Source organism: Lissotriton helveticus, chromosome 8, assembly GCF_964261635.1.
Source record: "Lissotriton helveticus chromosome 8, aLisHel1.1, whole genome shotgun sequence".
Classification (NCBI taxonomy): Eukaryota; Metazoa; Chordata; class Amphibia; order Caudata; family Salamandridae; genus Lissotriton; species Lissotriton helveticus.
The window spans coordinates 282,787,409-282,807,694 of NC_136069.1; the positions used below are offsets into that span (position 1 = coordinate 282,787,409).

Here is a 20,286-nt window from a genome sequence, read left to right on the forward strand (position 1 = left end):
AACAAAGGAGATTCACTAATTGTTATATTTACATTTTCATGTTGGTTCTGTTGAGGTAAGTCATCCGCATTTCTATTGTTTGGACCATGTTTAGATATAAGAAAAACAGTGCCCATCTAAGTTGTCTGGGAGCTAAATAATTGACTGCCTTTAAGAACTATACATTTCTGTGATCGGTGTAGATGCCTACTTTGTGTCTAGCTCCAAATAAATAATGTCACCATTCTTCAAAAGATCTCTTTAATGCTTTAAGTTCTTTGTGATGACGTCATTTTATTCTGCTCAGGAAAACTTCTCAGAAAACTATGTCATTAGATGTGTCTGTCCAGTTACAGGATTTTTCTTGGACAAGAACCCTCCAAAAACATGATATGATAAATCAAGTTTCCATATTTAAATAGACACAGACTTATATGGGACATAGTCTTAGGTTGTAATGGTAGCCTTCAAAGGGGCCCTCAAGGGCCATGTTTCTGCCCAGAGGGTCGCAATCTGAGCAGGAAACCGTCAAGTCAAAAGTTCTGTGTAAAAGGATTGCAACCCTTCTTATACCTCTGGTGTGCCCCACATAGTATACCCAATAAAAGGGGTTATTGCAGCATTAGGACTGCAGGGGCGTGTCATTTTATGATGCTTGGAACCACCCCTCTCTTAATGCAATCATTTAGTCCATTGACATTCCATGTAATGATCGCAAACCCGCTCTTTTTGTGGCATTTGTGTAAATCAGCACTGCCATGCAATCATTTAGTCCATTGACATTCCATGTAATGATCGCAAACCCGCTCTTTTTCTGGCATTTGTGTAAATCAGCACTGCGGTTGGGCCCATATTGGGTCACTAATGTCCAGCATCTGTTATTAAAGATGGAATGAGCGTACAAAGAGGTCCAAGGGGGTTTCCTATTGTCACGTGGTCCAAGTGGCCATTGTCGTTTTCCCTATGTTAGCATGAGCCTGTGGCAGACTGTCTTCTGCTTTGCACACGTTACTACACATACCTATTTTGCTTTGTGCCACACTGCAACTTATACACAGAACATACTGTTGGTTTTGTGGTCTGTTCTTTCCTGGGATTTAATCTGAACACTGCAGACAAGGTAGAGCAACAATGTTCCTATTTATTTTGTTCTGGCCAGGCCCTAGCACCTAGACAAAACATGCAAATGCAGCGGTTGTTTGGGAACATGTACGTAGGTCATATAGGTATACACAGGTGGGTAAAAGAGAGTTTGAGAGGTATATTTCCAGAGAAGGGAGCGTGACAGCACCCGTTATGTAGATCTTCCATCTATAGACTGAGGTACGGACTCTGCTGCTAACACCCAGAGATCTCCTGATATATAACCATCTTGCTTCTATAGACGGGGAGGGAGGTTAGGCTAAACTGTCATATATAATGACAGCACCTTTTATAATTTACAGACTACTTGCTATGCTAACCGTTTTTGTGATAGGCATTTTTCTTCTTGTTGTGGCACGTATACTGCATACTAGAGCACAATAGTTAAAATAAACATTTGAAACTTTTCTTGTGTCTCTACCCGATCTTATTGTGGATTGGTACAAGAGTGAGAGCAAAAGGGTGTGTCCAACCACTGAGATTCTTGAGAGGGTTGGGGGTGTTGTGTTCTGAAAGTGAGTAGGAGGGCAAGTGAGACAATATAGCTAGTCGGTCCCTAGGCTCATGGGTACTCAGGGGGTAAGATGACTCAGTCCCTACCTACTAATGTTCCATGATCCCAAGCATAGTTCTGTGACTCAGCAGAATCCCTGCAACACCATAAGTAGCCCACATGAACCTAAGCATATTGTACATTGTATAAACTGAATAGAAACAACCAACTAAGTCCCTTCCCTCAACTTCCCCCTTCCTCATACTTCCATTCAAGTAGTGTCTGTCGCCCTACCTTGCACATAAAATTATAAGTTAGTTGTGATATGTACTCGCAGTCTCCACTCCCTTTCCTCCCCCAGTCAGCCCCCATATTAGCAGAAATCATAGACAGGATATAATGTTGCTGGCACAAGCAGTAGCGTAGCTGGGGGGTGGAAGGTCCGCATCAGGCAGGACTGTTTTTGGGGGTGGCTGAGGTGAGCAAGTCCCCCTGCCCCTCAAAAATAAGTTGGCCATTGGCGGCCAGACTCCCCCCTTCAAGAACAAGTCGGTGTTGAGAAAGCAGAGGTTCTTTCCCACTGTCTGGGTCTGAGTTTTGTCCATCTCCTTGGCTCCCCTGTCCAAGCCAGAGGAGTCTAATGTCCCCCCCCCCTGGTGAGCCTCACCTCAGGCTTGCACCGACGTGCCGCACTGAGTGACCCGGCTGCTGGTGGCCCTTGTGAAAGGGGGCAGTGCCCCATCGTGGGGTCGGGTTGCAGTTGACAGATGACAGATGATCGCTCAGTCACCCAGTCACTCTGGGGTCTCAAAAAAGAAGGATTTAGAGTCATGAATCACCTTGGGCTTCGCTGGGTAAAGGAGCATATATTGCAGTTTCATGGCTCATAAGTCCAGAAAGATCAGGATTTGTGCCAGCTGAAATAACAACTTCTGCGCCTGTGCTCCTTTGAGGACAGCATACCTGCCCCTGTAGTTTAAAAATGTTCTGACCATGGAGACGGAGTGTCACCCGGGTAGGGGTTTCTGAGCCAGTGATCAATGGGCCCTTTCCACCATGAAGTATGGGTATAACTGACCTTTGTGCATCCAGGATGTCATCCACTCTTCAAGAAAATCTTCAGGGTTAGAGCCCTCAATTCCCTCAGGGAACCCCCACAAAGTCCAGGGTGTTCCTCCTTGCTCTATTTTCTGTATCTTCTGCTCTATTTACCAGTACTTTGGATGTCATGGAGAGCTGGTGAACCGTGGCCTGAAGGTCTCTGACTGTATCCTTCAGTTCGGATATTCACCTCTCTGCATCAGACACCTGTTCACCAACGATACGGAGATCATGACAGAATAGGTGTCCACCTCTCCAATTCTGTGTTCAAGGGCGGACCTATATGCTTGAATAGCTTGTAGGATTGTCTGACGGATCTGGGGCCCGGTTCTGTTGACCCCTATCTCCTGACGTGCCCTGCGCGTCAGACACTGAGGCTGTAAATTTGTAAATCTTGGATTGCGTCTGTGATGCATTGGGCCTGTTGTGTCGTATTGTGATCCACTTCACACAGGACCAGATGCACTAGTATTGCGGTACCCTAGGCAGAGACGGTCGATGAACTGTACTGGCCAATCGGAGTACCTTCAAAGAGGCATCTTACTTATTACTTTGTCTTCCACATCTGTAGCCTGGGGTACTGTAGGTTGTCCCCTTAGACCTATCTACACTGCAGCCCTTAGGAGCCACAGGCAGCTTGAGCAGTTCTACAGACCTTGAACTGGTTTCCCATTCACTACAGACTCAGGCTAGGTGGCAGAATGAGCCCTGTAAGTGTGGAAGGGGCCATGCTTCCAGGATGGACCCCTCTTTGACTCGACACCAGGTTACAAAGTTGCGTTGCCCCATTGATGGCCACAGAATATTGAGGTCTTGTGGATCACCTGGGCCTGCTGGTGGATAGGCTCATATGCTCATGGAGAAAAAATAAAACTAAGCTGGGTGGGGTCCTGAGCTCAGTGCTACGTAGAATTGATTGGCAGGTACCCCCGTGAGCAGAGGAGACACAGCAGCCTTTGCTATCGGTATGGGTAGAGGATAGACGGTCTGATCCCCCTCTGAACTTTATAGCAGCCAGGTAAGAGATTGATATAAGAAATGGGCTGCTGGAGCTCACTCATGGGCATCTGTCATACTGGCATACCCAATTTCTTTTTTTTATTTCAAAACTTTTTATTAGGATGTATGGAGTACAACAAACAGGGTATATGCTATATATGAAAACTGTACAGCATGATGGTACTGTTTTTAAAAACTGTATTTTTACACACATATTAGAGTCAGTCGTCACCAGATGTACCTAAAAGATTAAAGTAGATAAAAGTGGAGAGGGGGGAATATAAGGGATGGTGGGACATTCATGGCTAAGGTCATGCGGCAGTTTGAAAATGGGTTTAGACCAGATAGAATATAATATTGGATCTACAAGTGGAATTGGATTAATGAAAGACATTCACAGTGTTTTGTTTTTCTGAAGATAGATGTCGATGGAATCCCAAAGATTACTGGATGGGCATAAGTGTTTGTTTTTTTGTAATACAGTTTTATCTCCACTTCTGATATAACACACCCATGTCCACAAAGTGTGAAATGAGAGGTTGGTTGAACTCTTCTGTCAGCCAGCATCAACTTTATACTCATTGCTAAAAGTAGGTCTATTAGGAGGGTGTCAGCATGTATGACTTGTTGGATCAATTCTGCTGCAAAAATGCCGATAATGCAGCGTTGGATTTAATCTTGAGATGTATCTGAAATATTTTTTAGGTAAGTGATTGGATATGTAGCCATAAAGGTTACAATTGTAATGTATGTGGTGCAGATCTCCTATACCTGAGTAACAATTCCAGTAGAGGTTGGATTCTCGTAGTCCCATTTGTGGAGTCTTTCTGGGGTCCAATAGGCACTGAGCATTGTCCATGACCTAGTTTGGCTAGTGCTGGTGACATTTTCTCTTTGAAGGGCGAGAGCCGTCATTTTTACCACCATGTGGAGATGAGGTAGTCTTGGTATTTGTTCCAGAAAGCTAACACCGTGCAATGTCACTCTTGCGCCCCGGTCCACCGCAGCTCTTTGGATGATTGATGTGGAGGGCATAGGCAAGAGATAAGACCGGAATACACCACTTCCGGGAGCGCGCCATTTTGGTCGGCGCTCTAGTTGCTGCACGCCGCAGATCTCTATTTAAAGCCCAGAGGCGGCGCAGGCAGACTGTTTACTGCAGATCTTTGATCTTGCTGATACGGGGTAGTTTTGCTACGGCTAATTTCGGCACTTTACTTTAGTTCAGTGGGTGGAGGGAAGTTCCATTTTATGTTTTACTGGTTTTAAAACGGTGTGAATAACCCTGAACACCTACCTGAATCACTTGTCACTCTTGCGCCCCGGTCCACCGCAGCCCTGTGGCTGATTGATGTGGAGGGCATAGGCAAGATATAAGACCGGAATACACCCACTTCCGGGAGCGCGCCATTTTGGTCGGCACTCTAGTTGCTACACGCCCCCTGTCACATCAGTTTGTCGCCTCTTGCCAGACATGCTGGCCAAAATCTGCCGGATATTGGTTTCTACTCTAGAGAGGATCTGGTTAATATGCGCCCTCCAAATCACCACTGTAGTATGCCCCCTCTGCACCCCTTGAGTGGCCCGGTAAACTGTTCGTGTGGCCTGTTTGCTCTTCCTAAACTTACAACCATATTTGCCCCTCCTAACATATTCCCTCAACAACGGTTAAAAATACTACAGTTAAATGTACGGTCATTAGCTAAACATCATGCGGAAATATATAACCTCATTTCTGATGAAACCCCTGATATCTTCTTTTTGACGGAGACATGGTTGAGTGATGACATGACGGCCATATCGAATTTGGCATTACCCCTTGAATACTCGATTTCTTTGGTGAATAGAGTCACCAGGGGAGGTGTTATCGCTGTGATCACCAGGTCTACCTATTCCTGCCTCTTTGAGAAAGTCAATATGCAGGGTGGGGAATGCGCACACTTTAGTATTTCCGTGAGCACCCATTTTACCCTTTCCGGGCTTTTAATATACAGACCTCCCGGACCCGCCTCTGGTTTTAACAACATCCTCTTAGAGACAGTAGGGGCATTTGCCGTGGGATCAGCTAATTTCAGCATTTTTGGCGATCTTAATCTCCACTTTGACTTAGAGCAGGACCCGACTATTCGCACTATGCTTGCTGACTTAGCTACTTTTCAGCTTTTTCAATTAGTTAAAAACTCTACACATGGGGGGCGTGGCCGGCGATCAACCAAGATGGCCGCGTTCTGGTGAGGCTCCGAGGGTGAGATCGTAGCCCAGCAACAATCCGGCCAGTTATCCTGCCTAGAAGTAGCCCAGACTCTATGACCCTGTAGCGGAGGTGAATCGGCGCGCAGCGGCCCCTCTCCGAGCTCGCCACGACACCGGAGCCCGGAGCTGCGTCGTGCGAGGGCCTGAGGCCTACATCCGCGCCAGAAGCACCGGCCTAAATTTGGAGAGGCCGCCGGAAGAGCGCCATTCACTATCCTCGAGTGGAGGCGCGAGGCGGAGCTAGGACGTCCGGCGGCGGGTGAGTGGTGACTCGAATGACCCACCCCCCCACCCCCCCGCCCGGCTTCACCTCTCCGGCGACCACACGAGCGGGATCGCTGATCCCCCCCCACCGGCAGGCCTGTGTCCGAGACGCTAGAGGACCGCTATCAACGGCAGGACCTGCCACGGCCAGACCCGCGGCCCCAGCGGCCCGGTGCGGCGCGCAAAAGCGAGGAGAACTCCTGCTCCCGCATCAGCAGCCAGAGCCCACGCCTGACGGAGGCCCCCCTCTGATAAACAGTGCCAAATCGACCACAGCTGAAGCCTGGGAATGGTGTCCCCGAGGGGCGCCTGACCACGTGTGATGGGAGTGGCCTGATTTCCTTGCTTAAAGACCTGACCCAAACAACTGTGCATCCCTTCACCGACTCCAGTGTGACCCGAGGCAGCACCCCCTCATTGACCCACAATGGGCGGCAGGGGCAATCGTGGGACCCAGCAGAGAAAATTAGATAAATTTGCTTACGCCAAAGACTTTCCCCCGCTGACGGAGCAAAAAAGGACCAGCATTAAGGGCGCAGAGGGTGGGACGGTCCCTGCCATAACCCTGGAAGACATCATGGCGGCCCTGAATCAGGTGCAAACCACGGTTGGCTCCATCTCAACGGATGTCACACTTCTGCGGGCTGACCTACAAAAGATGTCATCGAGAGTCTCAGCGGTGGAACAGGTCACTACGACCCTCACCTCAGACACGACATCACTTGTTGTTTTTGCTATTGCCGCCCTAAGTGCGCTGGGGATGCCCAGACGTGGGTCCCAGGCACTCCACACCACTTGGAGTCAAGCTAGCCGGGCTGAAGAGAGGTGTTACCTCGAAACCGGTCCGGTCCTCGGATGCTTGATTCCGTTCTGGGAAGGACATGGCTTTTGTAGTTCGGACTGGACTGTTCCCATGGGGCAACAGGGTCAGAGCTGATTTGCATATCGCCATTGTCTAACCCAGGGTGGTGTGGAGTGCAAAAAAACGATGGATTTGGGCCCAGATCTTTTGACTGGGGGAGTGTGTGACATTGATCCACATTCAGTCCATCACTTGTTGTTTTTGCTATTGCCGCCCTAAGTGCGCTGGGGATGCCCAGACGTGGGTCCCAGGCACTCCACACCACTTGGAGTCAAGCTAGCCGGGCTGAAGAGAGGTGTTACCTCGAAACCGGTCCGGTCCTCGGATGCTTGATTCCGTTCTGGGAAGGACATGGCTTTTGTAGTTCGGACTGGACTGTTCCCATGGGGCAACAGGGTCAGAGCTGATTTGCATATCGCCATTGTCTAACCCAGGGTGGTGTGGAGTGCAAAAAAACGATGGATTTGGGCCCAGATCTTTTGACTGGGGGAGTGTGTGACATTGATCCACATTCAGTCCATCACTTGTTGTTTTTGCTATTGCCGCCCTAAGTGCGCTGGGGATGCCCAGACGTGGGTCCCAGGCACTCCACACCACTTGGAGTCAAGCTAGCCGGGCTGAAGAGAGGTGTTACCTCGAAACCGGTCCGGTCCTCGGATGCTTGATTCCGTTCTGGGAAGGACATGGCTTTTGTAGTTCGGACTGGACTGTTCCCATGGGGCAACAGGGTCAGAGCTGATTTGCATATCGCCATTGTCTAACCCAGGGTGGTGTGGAGTGCAAAAAAACGATGGATTTGGGCCCAGATCTTTTGACTGGGGGAGTGTGTGACATTGATCCACATTCAGTCCATCACTTGTTGTTTTTGCTATTGCCGCCCTAAGTGCGCTGGGGATGCCCAGACGTGGGTCCCAGGCACTCCACACCACTTGGAGTCAAGCTAGCCGGGCTGAAGAGAGGTGTTACCTCGAAACCGGTCCGGTCCTCGGATGCTTGATTCCGTTCTGGGAAGGACATGGCTTTTGTAGTTCGGACTGGACTGTTCCCATGGGGCAACAGGGTCAGAGCTGATTTGCATATCGCCATTGTCTAACCCAGGGTGGTGTGGAGTGCAAAAAAACGATGGATTTGGGCCCAGATCTTTTGACTGGGGGAGTGTGTGACATTGATCCACATTCAGTCCATCACTTGTTGTTTTTGCTATTGCCGCCCTAATTGCGCTGGGGATGCCCAGACGTGGGTCCCAGGCACTCCACACCACTTGGAGTCAAGCTAGCTGGGCTGAAGAGAGGTGTTACCTCGAAACCGGTCCGGTCCTCGGATGCTTGATTCCGTTCTGGGAAGGACATGGCTTTTGTAGTTCGGACTGGACTGTTCCCATGGGGCAACAGGGTCAGAGCTGATTTGCATATCGCCATTGTCTAACCCAGGGTGGTGTGGAGTGCAAAAAAACGATGGATTTGGGCCCAGATCTTTTGACTGGGGGAGTGTGTGACATTGATCCACATTCAGTCCATCACTTGTTGTTTTTGCTATTGCCGCCCTAAGTGCGCTGGGGATGCCCAGACGTGGGTCCCAGGCACTCCACACCACTTGGAGTCAAGCTAGCCGGGCTGAAGAGAGGTGTTACCTCGAAACCGGTCCGGTCCTCGGATGCTTGATTCCGTTCTGGGAAGGACATGGCTTTTGTAGTTCGGACTGGACTGTTCCCATGGGGCAACAGGGTCAGAGCTGATTTGCATATCGCCATTGTCTAACCCAGGGTGGTGTGGAGTGCAAAAAAACGATGGATTTGGGCCCAGATCTTTTGACTGGGGGAGTGTGTGACATTGATCCACATTGATCCACATTCAGTCCATCACTTGTTGTTTTTGCTGCTGAAAAGGGTGGCGCAACCCCCTTTTCTGTATCGTTTTTGGCCACTATAGGTGTGGCAGGGTATACTCAGACATGTGTCCCTTTCTCACTGCTCCATCAGGATTCAAGCAAGCCGGGCCGAAGAGGCTGAAATGCCAGAAACCGGTCCCCGGTAGCTTGTCTCCTTTCTGGTGAAGAATTGGCTTGGTAGTTTGGTCTGCCCTGTTCCCATGATGCACTGGGCCAGGGACAGACTAATTTGCATATAGCCAGGTTCTGAGCTGGGATGGGGCAGTGAGATAAATAACGGTGATGGATCAAGCCCTGATCTTTGGACTGGGTAAGAGTGGTCTGCTTAATTCAGACACTCTGTTCATCACCACCCCCTTTTCTGTATCGTTTTTGGCCACTATAGGTGTGGCAGGGTATACTCAGACATGAGTCCCTTTCTCACTGCTCCATCAGGATTCAAGCAAGCCGGGCCGAAGAGGCTGAAATGCCAGAAACCGGTCCCCGGTAGCTTGTCTCCTTTCTGGTGAAGAATTGGCTTGGTAGTTTGGTCTGCCCTGTTCCCATGATGCACTGGGCCAGGGACAGACTAATTTGCATATAGCCAGGTTCTGAGCTGGGATGGGGCAGTGAGATAAATAACGGTGATGGATCAAGCCCTGATCTTTGGACTGGGTAAGAGTGGTCTGCTTAATTCAGACACTCTGTTCATCACCACCCCCTTTTCTGTATCGCAATTGGAGGAGGACAACAAATTCCTGGCAAACAAGATGGACGACCAGGAAGGGCGCTCCAGGCGCAATAATATCCGCCTTATTGGTCTGCCAGAATCGGAAGGGGGACCTGCCATGGACCTGTATGTGGAAGACCTCGTGAGAAATGTGCTGCAACCAAAAGGCCTCTCCAAGTTCTTCTCGGTGGAGCGGGCGCACAGAGTCCCGGGGGGGCGTCCACGCACCGGGGCACGACCGAGACCTGTTATAGCGCGCGTATTCAACTTTAGGGATCGCGATGCCATCCTACAAACGGCGAGGATCGCGCCGCCCATACGGATACAGAACTCGGAAGTTTTAATTTTCCCAGACTACACGACGGCGGTGGCGGCGAAACGGAGAAGTTTCATCGAGGTGAAAAAAACGTTGAGATCTCGTGAGTTGCCATACTCCATGCTCTTCCCGGCGCACCTCAGGGTGGTGGCTGATAAAAAAACTTGGTTCTTTGATACGCCGGAGGAGGCACACGACTGGCTCGAGGGATGGAGACCGGCGGAGGGCTCGGGCAGACAGAACAGCAGACGCAGACGGCAAGGACAATCCGACGATGTTTTATGTTGTTAGTTTTGTTCTCTGTTACTGCGATACACCTAACTAGACTGAGCGGCATGAGGTTTGGAACCACGGAAACGATTGTTTGTCTACTTGACATGCTGATCCAAGATGATGGGGGCTGACACACACACAGTTCAGCGGGGCGGTGGGGCTAGTGTGACACCATCTCTGTCGATACTCTCCTGGAATGTCCGGGGCCTTGGGGACAAAATCAAGCGAGGTCTGGTCCTGAAGAGCATCAAAAGGGAGGGGGCTGCAGTGGTCCTCCTACAGGAGACGCACCTCACTGGCACGGCTACGAAAGCCATGGACAGATGGGGGTTCCAGATGATGGCACACTCCGAGTTCACCTCTGGGTCCAGGGGAGTCGGCGTGCTAGTGAAAAAGCAATTCCCCCTACTCATACAGTCTGCTAGGTCAGATACGGCGGGTAGATTTGCCGCTATACACACACAGTAGCAGGGAAAGCCCGTTAACATCGTCTCCGTCTACATTCCACCTGCATTACAGGCGATAGCCCTAACAGATCTTAGCGCTTTAATACTTGGACTCCCTGAGGGAGATTTGCTGCTGGGGGGAGATTTTAATCTGGTAGCTGATAGCCTGAGAGACAGGGTTCCCCCGAAATTGGCACCAGCTGGCACAACACGACTGGGGGGCTTCCTGACTGCTATGGGACTGGAAGACCTTTGGAGGAAATACAACCCCCAGGACCAACAGTACACATATCACTCCAGCGTCCATAATACTCTCACTAGGCTTGATTATTTTCTTAGCTCACAGGGGGGTCCTGGTACTGTGTCCAAGGTAGAAATAAGACCACGAGGTATTTCAGATCACTCTCCACTGCTGCTTACCTATTCACATCACCAGCCCACACGGCGTCGGATTTATCCGGTCCGCGCTGCATACCTTCACAATTCCAAGGTCAAGAAGGAGCTGAGGGTGGGAACCAAACAGTACTTCCGAGACAACACGGGCTCGGTGTCTTCTGCTGCCACTCTGTGGGAGGCCTACAAAACAGGGATTCGAGGGCGTGCAATTGCTTCCATTACAGCGCTTAAGCGGGAGGGGAGAGCGGAACTGTTAGCTCTAGAAACAGCGGTGGCTGGGGCTGAGGCGAGGCATGCGGCGGATCCAAACCCCACTACAGCGCACACTTTGCAAATAGCACAACATCGTCATAAAACACACCTAACAGAGGAAGTCAAGCTGCAACTGACTGCAACGCGACACAAAATTTACGAGTTGGGCGACAAAGCAGGCAAGTTATTGGCTTGGCTGGACAGACGTTACAGACGAGACAGGTGGATAGCACAATTGACGTTAGAGGGAGGTGACACCATTAGAGATCCCAGTACAATAGTACATGCGCTGGCTAGTCACTACGAAACGGTGTACTCGTCCGCATCCACGATCTCGGAGGATGAGGCATACACTTACATTAAAGATCTCAAAATGCCAACACTGACAGAGGAGGAGACTCAGGCCTTAGACGCAGACTTAACGACTGATGAGATACAACTGGCGATTAAAGCCCTGCAGACGGGTAAGGCACTGGGACCCAATGGAATACCAGTTGACTTATATAAGCAACAGGCGGACACACTTGCGCCGCACTTGCTGCATATGTTCACGGACAGCCTGGAAGCAGGGGAACTCCCATTAGATCAACGCACGGCCACAATTGTGGCAATCTTAAAACCAGGGAAACCAGCGGACCAATGTACGTCATACCGCCCAATTTCCCTCATTAACGCTGAGGCTAAAATACTTGCGAAACTATTGGCGCAACGCCTCACGCCCCATCTGCCCAAACTCATACATAAAGACCAGTCCGGCTTTATGCCGGGCAGGAACACGGCGCTTAACCTGCGCAGAGTACACGTGCACTTGCGCACGCGAAGTATCTCTTAGAACCCGCGGTGATACTATCCCTCGACGCCCATATGGCGTTTGACACGGTCCACTGGCCCTTTTTATTTGCAGTACTACGTCACTTTGGTTTCGGCCTGAAATTCTGCTCCTGGATCCGTCTGCTCTATGCAAAACCGATGGCACATGTAGCTGCCAATAGCCACATCTCGGCAGACTTTCCGCTGTTTAGAGGCACGCGCCAGGGCTGCCCGCTATCCCCGTTACTGTTTGCCATGGTCCTTGAACCTCTGGCCGAATGGATAAGGTGGGAACCCACGATCAGTGGCATCCGCTGGACGGATGAGTGGGAAGATAGAATATCCCTACACGCCGACGATGTTCTGATATATCTCACCTCTCCCAAGCGCTCGATCAACACGTTACTAGATGTTTGCACGGCCTACGGACGGGCTTCCGGCTACTCGATAAACTGGTCCAAGTCCACCATGTACATACTGCGCGGTCCCGCACCGCACTTGCCGGACACCTGCCCGCTACGGATCTCTGACGCCGGGTTTAAATACTTAGGGATACACATTACAGCTGACCCGGCCATTTTCCATACGCACAACCTACAACCCCCTCTTGACCGCCTCAAGCGTGACATCCGGCACTGGGAATCACTACCGCTGACACTGCTAGGTAAGGCAGCCCTGTTCAAAATGATGGCCCTGCCCCGCTTCCTCTACGTTCTAGAAAACACACCCTACCCTGTCCCTCCCGCGTACTTCAAAACCATGGCGGCGCAAGTCTCGGTGCTACTGTGGGGCACTAGACCTGCCCGTATAGCGCAGGCCAAGCTCACGCGCGGCTGGTACGACGGAGGCATAGCGGTCCCAGACGTCAACCTTTACTACTGGGCGTCGCAGTTGAAGATTGTTAACCAATGGCTTCATCTTCTCCAGTCTGAACCAGCTCTAAAGGCGGACAGGACGCAGCTGGGACTCTCTGGAATGCTGGCTCCCCTGTACGATAAATCATTGATTACCACGAAGATCGGCCCACTACGTCACACACTCACCGTGTGGCATGCGGCGCTGAGCAGGCTGAAATGGCAAGGAGTGTTGACGCAGCTGACTCCGCTGTGGGACATAAAACAACTGGGACGATTGAGGCACTCCAAGGGCTTCGACCGTTGGGATGCTATTGGCATCTCAGCCATTGGAGATCTATGGCAGAGGGGGCAGGTGCTACCTTTTGAGACGCTGCAGCAGCAATATGACTTGGCGCTGACAGAACGTTTCAGGTATACACAGGTGCGACATGCGTTGACAACAGCGTTCAAGTCTGGTACAGATATCCCAGAGGCGTCCCCACTCGAGGACAGGCTTCTGACTGACTTTATGCCTTCAAAGGCGACGTCTCTAACGTACAGGAAACTTGTAAACAACTTACCTGACCCTCTAGAGGCCCTGCGGGAGAAATGGATACATGACTGTGGAGACATGGATGACTCAGAGTGGCAGGAGGTGACTTCGTCTCCGAAAGAAATAGGTGTCCCCTCACGTCTTCGCCTGGTACAACTACGTATATTTCACAGATCATACTATACGAGGGATGCACTACACAAGATGAAAAAGATCGCGCACCCGTACTGCCTGAGGGGATGTGGGGAAATAGGCAGCTTCTACCACACGATATGGGAATGCCCCCGAATTGCACACTACTGGGTTCAAGTGATGCGCACCATGTCTCAATCTGAGGAACTCTCAATACTGCCTGACCCCAAGAGATGCCTTTTAAATATATGGGAACCCAACGACCTCACGTGATATGGGCAGAACTGGATGACAATAGGTATGATGGTAGCGAAAAGGAATATAGCGCAGAGGTGGGGCGGGGGGCTGCCGCCTTCAATAACGGCCTGGAGGCAAGATATGGACGCTGCGATGATTGCAGAACGGGCTGTGTATCGTAATAGAGGATGTCCCAAGAAATGGAATAGGATCTGGGGGGCATGGAATAGATACGGGGGAACATTTGCGACCCACCTTCTGATACGGACAGCACTAGCTCTGATACGGAATGAAACTTCGAACCATCGATTTTGGTTAACAACCCATGCTTTGATTTGTAAAAGAGACTGCTCCTGTGTTAACGATGTACTGCCGCAGGTTTCTGGTGCCAAACTACGGTGCCTCACTCATTTTGTGTTCATATGCATCAATGTATCGCATTGTTTCGAAATGCCAATAAAAATGATTTAAAAAAAAAAAAACTCTACACATAAAGGAGGACATCTGCTAGACCCTATTTTCACTAATATTGAGATGGCCACTGTGAGTACTCCTACTCCTATGGCCTGATCCGATCATCTTCTAGTAGAAATGACTATTCTTACACCTATATTCGTACCTTGCAACATTCAACGTTCGGTATTTAAAAGACCATGGCGCAAGTTTCGACTGGAAGATTTCCACGCACTTTTAGGATCAGACCCTCTAGGCTCATTTAGTAATGTTGAGATAGGATATGATTCTTTTTGTGCCTGGATTACCCGGGCACTTATGTTTATGTTTATGTTTATGTGGGGATATTTATATAGCGCACTGTCGCTCCAAGGAGCATCCTGGCGCTCCGACTCCATTACTGATAAGATGGTATGCTTTTACTAATTGTCGATGTTTTATACACAGAAAGGTTAGACAAGTGATTTGCAAACTGATTCGGCTAGCCCGTAGATCCATGTTTTAAGGGATTTTTTTAAATGTCTGTTCAGAAGTAATTGTGCGAAGGTGGGAGGGCAGTTTATTCCATGCTTTGGCTCCTATGACTGCCAGAGATTTTCCTCCCTTTGTGGCCAGTCTAAACTTGGGGACAGTCATCAAGTTGGCAGTAGCTGACCTAAGTTCTCTTGTGGGATGGTATCTGTTGAACTTGTTATAGAGATATTGTGGGCCACGCTTGTGGAAAGCCCTAAAGGTGATCACAAGGACTTTAAACAGAATGCGCTTCTGAATAGGGAGCCAGTGCAGTATGTCCAAAGCGGCCGATGCTGATGATTTTCTGGGCCACCTTAGAACCAGCCGCGCCACCGAATTCTGTACCATCTGTAGTTTGTGCAGGGTAGACTTTGCAACCCCTGCATACAGACTGTTACAGTAATCTATCCTTGATGTGATCAGTGCAATGCTACAGTACGGCGGGCTGATAGAGGCAGAAAGTAAAAAAAAATTCTGAGGCCTTTTATGATATTAAAACATAGGCCGGCAACTTCTCTAGTTTGTTGTTTAAAGGAGAGCATCTCATCGAATTTTATTCCCAAATTTCGTGTTGCACTAATGGTGTTAGGTGGGGCTTCCGCATCAGATGGCCAACAGGTGTGCGGGGAGAAGAGGTTGTTTTTCCCAAATGGTAAAATCTCTGTTTTAGCAGAGTTGCATTTGAGATGATTGTTATGCATCCATTTGAAAGTCGCAGTCAGACACTCTTTCAGAACCTGTTCGGCTTTTTCTGAGTTTTCATCCAGAACAAGGACTAATTGAGTTTCGTCTGCGCAAGCTATGGTGCTGATGTCATAGGAAGCAATAAGGTTGATCAGGGGAGCCATATATAGATTAAACAAGGTAGGGCTCAAACTTGAGCCCTGAGGCACCCCTGAACCAATCTTCTTCTCTTCCGAGTGGAATTGTCCAAGCGCGGTTATCTGTCTTCTGTGCAACAGGAAGTTCTTAAACCATTTTAACACGGTGCCCCCTATGCCTGCCTTGATTAGGCGATGTAATAAGATGGCATGGGACACCGTGTCAAATGCTGCAGATAGATCTAGGAGGATTAAAACTGCCTTCTTACCTAGATCCAGTGCAGCTCTTATGGTTTCCGCAGTTGACAGAAGTGCAGATTCTGTGGAATGGCTTGCTCTAAACCCTGCCTGGTTTGGATGAAGGATGTTATTTTCTTCCAAGAATGTTGAAAGCTGCTTATTGACAAGGGTTTCAGCACATTTACATATGGCAGGGAGTTGAGAAATGGGCCGCAAGTTAGATAGTACTGATGGATCATGCAGGATCTTTTTTTGCAGTGGTTTGACTACTGCGGTTTTCCATGAGGTAGGAACCTCTCCAGTTTGGAGTGATGTATTGAGGATATCATTAATCACGGGGTTTACTTCCTATTTAATTGCATGAAGCAATGAAGGGGGACAGGGATCAAGTGGCGAGCCAGATTTAATTTTTGAGATGATTTGCGAAGAGTCTGCAAGACTAATCATAGCAAAGGTGTTCCAATTGGCTGACCCAGACTTATTATCTTGTGGGGGATTTGGGGAAAATCTTTGGTGAGATTTATAATTTTTTGTTCGAAATATGTTGCAATTTCATTACAGAAGGTCTGTGAAGGTGGAATTTCCTGGGACAGAAATTTTGAATTTCGAAAACTATTTACAATTCGGAAAACTTCCTTTTGTTTGTTATGTGAGGCTTCAATCCGGTTTGTAAAATAGTTTGTTTTGGTGCGTTTGATTAATGCATGGTATTTCCTCCTAGCTATCTTAAAGACTTCCTGATCATCATTATTATAGTGCCTACGCCATTTCCTTTCTAGCCTTCGCACTATTTGCAATGTATCTCTTAGTTCACTAGTAAACCAGGGAGCTGAAATTTTCCCTTGACTAGATTTTAGTTTACGTACTCCCCCCGAGATCAGTTTCTCCCCTATGGATCTCATCCATCTCTCGTAGCTAAGATTATCAGAGATGACTTCCCCGTGCATGGATGGTTTGTTTTCTTTTACCCAATTTGATAAGTCCGGGTGATCAATAATTTTAGCCCAGCATGGGGTGGGTTTCTCATTCCTCACTATATCTGGTTTTACAGCCTTTATTTCATCGGTTTTGAGATTAAATGCGATGAATTTATGGTCGGTCCAAGTTAGGGGCAGGGGATCTGAAACCCTGATGGTATTAAGATTAGAACAGATACAGTCTAAAACATGCCCGGCTATGTGTGTAGGATCTGTCGTGAGTACTGTCAGTCCCAACACATGCATAATATCTTTAAAATATAACACATTGGGGTCGCTAGTGCTGTCCAAGTGCAGATTTAAGTCTCCCAATAGGGTGAAATTAGCAGCTTTTAGAGTTAGATTGGTGAGGACTTCACCCATACTTTCCAAAAAGTGGCTCGCTTGACCTGGTGGGTGGTATATTAAGGCTCCGGAAAACATAAAGGAGTCATGGGCCTGTAAACTGAAGGCCAGACATTCAGCTCCTTTTATGTCGGATAATTCTGAAATGTTGGATTTGAGGGTATCTCGATGAATAATAGCCAACCCCCCCGCCCTCTCTGTAAGGGTCTATCTAGTCTCTGTATCCGATAGCCGGGTGGCAATGCATGTACAATGTCTGGACTGGACCAGTCTCTGAGCCACGTTTCAGTGACTAAGAGACAATCCAGCTTTGTTTCCGAAATTAAATCATACATATGTAATGCGTTTTTACACATCGAGCGGGCGTTGATTAGCCCTCCATTAATGACCCTATATATAGTTTTCTTAGGCGGTCTTAGGTAGGGTTGTAAAATTTGTTTACAAATAATGCAACAGATGGGCCCTAACCATTTATCAACATTCAATGCATACAACTAGGGTTCAGTGACAGTAACTCTTTTCTAGATAGCTGACCTGGTTTAGCTCTCTGAGCAGAAGGAGCAGCCCCCAGCCCGTCCGTAGCGCGGACGGGTGCAGACGGGCTGGACTTAGGCGCGACTTCGGCGCGACTCCGGCGCATCCGCTGACCGCGTCCGCTGCGCGGAGGCACCCCGTATGTTTTTATAGTGGAGCCTCGAGCGCTAGAGCGCTGGGGCAGTGTCTACGCCCAATATGGCCGCTGAAATGCCGCCTCCCACTCAGCACCTCAATCGGCTGAATACGGGGCGATTCAAGGCAGCAAAGTTAGTGCGAGTAGCAATGTGCAGAATTCTTGTTTAAAAAGCAATGCTTGGCGGCGCAAAATAAGTTTACAAAACACAAACAGATTTGGATTTAAAAGCGCTAGTAATGCTATGATCAATCTCCCGGCTTCCGCCTCAGGAGAGCTATGGAGTCTTGATACTTGATACTCTTATACCGGCTACCTGGATTAAGGGGCGCACTCAGGACTCAAATCCCTGGTATAATGACACCTTGGCTGTCCTGAAAAGGACCTGTAAAAGACATGAGCGGGAGTGGAGGAAAGATTATTCTCCTGTAAAGAAAGCTTACTATTTAGCCAAACTTAAAGCATATCACAGAGCTATATGCAGGACTCGAGCGGAGTACTATGCTTCTGAGATTAAACTGAGTTCCAACCCCGCTAAAGTAATCTTTAAAATTCTCAAAGAGCTCAGCGTCAAAAAATCTCCAGCGCTCATTCCCAAGTCAGAATCTCAATGTGAAAAATTGGCCTCCTTCTTTGTGGAGAAAATACGAGCCATTTATCAATCTTTTTCTCCCATGAATATGTCCAGCCCAGCTCCTTCTATCAGACCAACCCTAGCCTCCAATCTGATGGTTATCCCTGAAATTTCTTGGGAAGAATTTAATAAATTAACTGTGAAAATTAAGTCCGGCTCTCCGGCGGATCCGCTCAAGCCTGCCCAGTTTAGAGAATCTTCACTGCCCTGTTTGGTCCCGCTTCATCAGCTGATTAATGCCTCTTTTTCATCGGCCATTATTCCAGTGTCATCGGCCATTATTCCAGTGAAATGGAAACAAGCGTGGGTCTCTCCTATTCTTAAGAAACCTAATCCAGACCCCTTGAACCCTGAAAATTTCAGGCCCATCTCTCTTCTTCCCTGGATTGCAAAGATTGCTGAATCACATGTTAATACTATACTTACCAACGTGTTGAGCTCCAATAACATTCTGGATGAAACTCAACATGGGTTCCGCGCCGGTCATAGTACATAGACTGCTCTCCTGGCCATGACGGAACACCTCCGAACTACTCTTGATCATAGTCAAACGGCGGCACTGATCCTATTGGATCTTAGTGCCGCCTTTGACACTGTCTCCCATTGGATTCTGCTCCACCGGCTTGAGGAGGCAGGGATCACTAACATGCCCCTTGCCTGGTTTAGATCCTTTCTAACCAAGAGGTCATTTCGTGTCTCCACCCCTCCCTTCCTATCTCAGGCACATCCTATTGAGCAGGGTGTTCCCCAGGGCTCGGCATTGAGCCCTACTTTATTCAACCTCTATGTCCAGCCACTAGCTGCTGTCGCCAAAAAATGGAACCTCACCATCGTCTCATATGCTGACGACATGCAGCTAGTGGTTGCCCTTACGGAAGGATCGGCCCCTGATCTTGCCAGGTTTAAAATTGGCCTGACCGCCGTGGCAGACTGGATGACATCTAACTGTCTGCAGCTGAATGCTAATAAGACGGAGGTGCTACTGGTCGGAAACAACGCCTGTCTATGGGGCGATCACTGGTGACCCAATGCTCTGGGCAAAGTCCCAGAACCCAAAACTGAAGTTAAAAATGTGGGGGTTTGGCTGGACTCTTCCCTTAGTTTCTGCACACATACTAAAAAAGTCTCCGCCACATGCTTTGGCATTTTGCGCGGTCTAAAACCTATCTTAAAATTCGCTGACCCAGCCACAAGGCCGCTGATTATCCAGTCGACGGTTCTTTCCCAATTGGATTATGCCTGTTTCCTGCTGTTAGGTGCAAATCAAGCAGAAATTACCAGAATGCAGCGCATTCAAAATGCGGCTGCTAGAGCCTTAGTAGGCCTCCCTCGATTTTGCTCCATCTCTGATACCATCCGGAGGCTTCATTGGCTCCCGGTGGCTCAGCGAATTCAGTATAAGACCCTATGCCTCTCCTTTAAAATCTTAAAGCTTGCCACCCCCAAAATGCTTGATAACCTGTTGACCTCATATGTTCCAACCCGCGCACTACACTCTGCAGGTCAACACCTGGTCAGATTACCCCAGATTAAGCGCTGCCGAGCCGGAGGACGTTCCTTCCGCTTCTTAGCAGCAAAACTGTGGAACACTCTACCAGCTCATATATGAGAATTGGAAGGCCTGTTAGACTTCAGGAAGGCAATTAAAACTCATCTCTTTCCCCTAAATTAAACTCTTCTGGAATTATGCCC

General features: G+C 48.8%; 1 long non-coding RNA gene across 1 annotated transcript in view; it reads left to right on the forward strand.

Moving 5' to 3' along the window:
- LOC144771603 (uncharacterized) overlaps positions 1 to 20,286 on the forward strand; it is a 67,850-nt gene that overhangs the window by 46,114 nt on the left and 1,450 nt on the right. The gene's annotated exons all lie outside the window — the stretch shown is intronic.